A 4737-nucleotide genomic window follows, 5' to 3' on the forward strand; every position below is an offset into this window, starting at 1 on the left:
TGTAGAAAAATTGAAAAACTGAGAGTAAACAGTATATGTGGATCTAATAGAAAAACTGTATACATGTAATGGGTGATTCCATGCTAGAAAAATAAGCAATTTTCGCAACATTTTTCAACCTACATGTACATGTATTGTCCAAACAAACAAGAAACTTCAATTTGTTTTGTGGTAATAAAAAAAATCCGGGGGGGGGGGGGGGGGGGGGGGGCACTTACACTGACAAGTGGATACCATGCCCGACCCCTAAAACACGTAAAAAGGATGTCTTTTTAAGATAGTGCACATTACGTACGTAACGTAATGAGGGTGTCTAAAACACTAAAATAATGAAAAAAGGGTATCTATTTTCGCTAGGAAAGCTACATATTTAGGGTCAAGTTTGCGATAAAAAATTAAGACTGAAACGTTTTATAAAGAATATATTATTTTCCCCAAGAGTCAACACTACGTGTTTAGAGTACGATTTGCACGAGCTTTGGGAGGTGGGGCTGTACTAAACCCAATGATGCAGGTACAAGTAAAGTTAAAATCTGTGACATGACAATTGAAATATTGTTGTACTTGTTTAGGGGTTCAATTCAGGGAATACTTGCCAATAGTATCGTTTTGTTTCCAATACTTGTGAAGGGTAGAGTTTCACACGCCAATACTTGTTAAGGGGTGCATTTTAAGAATATGGAAAATATGTGTTTAGGGTCCTTTTTGAGACCCACTCATCAATGGAAGTGGCAACCCATCCACACCCCCCCCTCCCGGAATAAAGACAGTACTGCTGGGTAGTCATATAAACAAGTGGAATGCCTCACCTGCATCACATCATTCAATATAGCAGCAGTGCTCACATTGAAAACTAGTATAAAATAACTATTCACAAAAAACACCATTCACATAATGATAGAATACTACGTTCATTGACATTTGACCTTGATCATGTGACCTAAAACTTGTCAGTGATACTTGATTACCCTTATATCCACATTTCATACACTATAAACTTTGAAAGTTATGACAGCAATCTATTACCACTAAAATGGCCAAAGTTCAATGACCTTAAATGACCTTTGACTTTGGTCATGTGACCTGAAACTCGCATGAGTTGTTCAGTGATACTTGGTTACTCTTATGTCCACATTTTATGAACTATACCCCAATACACTTACCGAGATACATGTATGATGACCAGTAATCCAACAAATAACTGCAATATTGCCAAAGTTAATTAACCTTAAAGTATACACACGAAGAAAATTCACGAAAGTGATAATTATAGACAAATTATATATGGATGGAAAGGTATTGTCTTTTAATACACAAATATGTCACTAAAAAGTGTTATAGATGTTGTGGAAATGCAAGAAATGAAATTATTAGACACCCTTCTCAGCCCCCCCAGACCGACAATCACGCAGCCGAAAACGGTCGAGAATAATGACGTCACACAATCGACGAGCTCATCTCTCTGTGCATCATGCACTGAATCACCTTACTGACATGTTCAAATATCTTCCGAATTTACCGTTTTCTTCATGTAATGTGTTATTCAATTTCTGTTTTCGACAACTTCAGACCAAACATGAATCAGAACTGTGTTCTTTTGCCCGTTTTTATTGAATTGTGGACTGAAAAGACTGATTTTGTCCACTGCAGTCGTCATTGTGTTGCTCCACTCCAGTCAGTGAGTGAGTCGCTGCCCAAATAATCAATCAAGAACTTGAAAATCAAAAGCAGCAATTAAGAAGATTTAATAAATACAGGACTGAATAGAATCTCACATGAAAATAAAAAGAGAAAAAGGAGCTGGTAGGAACGGGGAAGGAATATAATTTTTAAAAAAAAATCCCGAACCAAAAAAAAATCAAAGAGTTTCAAACCAGGATCCCTGCACTCATAAAAAAATCTATGTGCGTACAGATTTGTCCATAGACCGTGTCTCTGTATCTGCCGGGTTCATAATGATATATAAACAAAGTGCGTTTGCTGCTGTTGCCTCGCAATGCTTCGGCAATCCAACTGCAATTCCAATCATTTCGCGATGGATATTGCCGTGTTTTTTTTGTGGTTCCTGAACTTGCTACGTAATTAAATTTCATAATTTTTATTCAGTCGTGAAGACGAATGTCTATGCTTTATATTGATAATAATATCAATGTGGTGCAAGCATGATTTCTAAGTGAAAATATGCTTTGTTTATTCACGCATATTTCTTGAAAACAAATAATTTTTTCTAAGCTAAATATAGGTTACCAAAATATGTTAAATGTGCATTTCATTTTACTGTTCAGAAAATTCAAACTTTTATCTATGTAATAAGACCAATCTTGAGAGGAATAAACAATTCTAAGAGCAAAAAACACTGATTGGAAAGATCATCTTCAATGGGCTGCTGTCAGCTCAGCTGCTCACTGCTCTTGGTGTGACATCACTCAGCTGGAGCTCGCCAGAGGACGGATGAAGGCAGAAATATGCCATGAAAATAAGTCATTTTTGAGAGCTGATTTCTGCAAACTCTAATCACTATTTTAAAAAGTGAAGTTATATATCTGATTAGTAATACTTCCCCTTTACAATGATGACCACAAAAAGTCATTATAAAATACTTTTGATTCTTCGGTTGTGTACTTTAAATGACCTGTGACCTTGGTCATGTGACCTGAAACTCGGATGGGATCTTCAAAGATACTTGATTGCTTTTATGTCCAAGTTTCATGATTCAGATCCATAAACTTTGAAAGTTATGATGCCGGGACAGCCCGACCACCGGACAGCCCGACCCTGGACAGCCCGACCCGCTGCCCTGGACAACTCGTCCCGGTCGAGTTGTCCAGGGTTGGCTCTGAATCGGACAACTCGACCACTTGAATTCTTCTTCAAAATTTAATGAAATAAGATATCAAACTTTACTTCAAAAGTATTTTCCCGCATAATCCATGTTTCTACAATATATTCTCGACAGAAAAATTGACATTTTGGTTCATTTTGAACTATTTTGAAAGAAAATAGAGCGAGTTCCCTTGCCACGAGAATAATCCGATACCGCCGGCGAGCTGTGTTCATGCAACTTGCAAGGTCTGCAAAATTGAGTTGATTTTTCCGTCACTTGACATATTTTAATGGTGAGTGTGTGTTATTTTGTATTTTCATATTCCATTTTCACATTTCCTCTACTTATCTAAAGTCATTGCATTGCACAAAACTGATAATTATTGCAAACTTTTTTAGATAGTTCGCCTGGAAAGGACACCGATGCGGTGCTTCGCCTCGCCGGCCAGCTGGGCGACCGGCTGTGCTTGTGACTGAGTGAGGCAGTCAGCTCAACTAGCTATGCGATTTCGAACTTATTTTAGTTAATTTGTCCGTCTCTTGACATATTGCCCATATTCCATTGGGGAGAGTGTGCTAATTTTGTATTTTCACGCTTCTTTCACTTTTAAAAAGTTTTTTTATGTCACTAACAAAAGGAAATAGATTTGAAAATGTCTCAGTAGCCGGCCTATGACTATGTAATTATGTATGAAGTTTACATTTTTTTGTAGGAAAATTTTTCGTTCTTAAATAACTACTACAATTTGTTTTATTGTTTTCTAAGTTTAGAAGAGCAGGGTGGGGTGCACAACTGACAATAGATTGGGTAATTATAATTATCAAAATTGAATAGTTTATTGAAATATGAAATGTATTCTGCCAAAATTGAAAAACTTACCTTTTTTATCAAAATCTAAAAACTTGCTTTTCGTTAGCGAAAAACATGTCTCTCATGTTTTACCTGTCGGTTACTGTCGCAGCTTTTTTTAATGCAACTTCCATTGGTAACAACGGGTCTTCTGGAGGATACAAGCACTTGGGCTGGTACCAACCTACACCAGGGATGAGAAGAGGTTTCAGACTCAACAAGCGATGGCCTTTCCATTTCCTTCACAAGCAGAAATAATACCGAGTTCCAATGACTTAGGCATCAGAGTCGCAGTCCCTTGATGGATGAGGTAAATACAGCTTCTTAGATACAATAAATCAATTTTTGTGCACGTCATGCAGGCATGTCAAAGTTAAATTTCTGTTTGTTTTTTTTATTTTCAAATTCTTTAAAAGAAAGAAAGTACAATTGAATTGAACAATATTTTGTTTTCTTTTATACATTGTTTGAATCGAACAAAAATTTAACTTATTTTTTCTTACATACATTGTATTCATAAAAATTAAAAATTGCTTCTTCTTAAAAATGTGAGTAACCACTACATTTTTAGGTTAAGTAGAAGTTGTAACATTCTAAATTAATTTTGGGTTTGTAGAGGTTACGCTTAATTCATGTGGAACATTTATGTCATACACATCTTCTAGATGATACCAAGTATCGTTCAAGTGAGCTTGAAAGGGAAGTTCACCCTGACAAAAAGTTTATTGTAAAAACAGCAGAAAAAATAATAAAAAATATTGCCAAAGGTTTGAGAAAAATCCATCAAAGAATTTAAAAGTAATAGAATTTCAATTATTTGATTTGTGATGTCATATGCTAGCAGCATTTCTACATATAAATAAATGGTAAAAAATCAAATCTTTTCCTCATACATCCACCAATATTTTTTTATTATTTTTCTGCTATTTTTACAACAAACTTCTTCAGAGTGAACTTTCCCTTTAAGATTGAGTTAGTTGCAATTAACTTAATTTAAATATATTTTAAAAATGTATTTGCTTCTAAATTGAAGGTTGAAATGGTTTGTTTTTTAGTATAGCAAA

This window comes from Lytechinus variegatus, chromosome 2 (genome assembly GCF_018143015.1).
Source record: "Lytechinus variegatus isolate NC3 chromosome 2, Lvar_3.0, whole genome shotgun sequence".
In the NCBI taxonomy this organism is placed as follows: Eukaryota; Metazoa; Echinodermata; class Echinoidea; order Temnopleuroida; family Toxopneustidae; genus Lytechinus; species Lytechinus variegatus.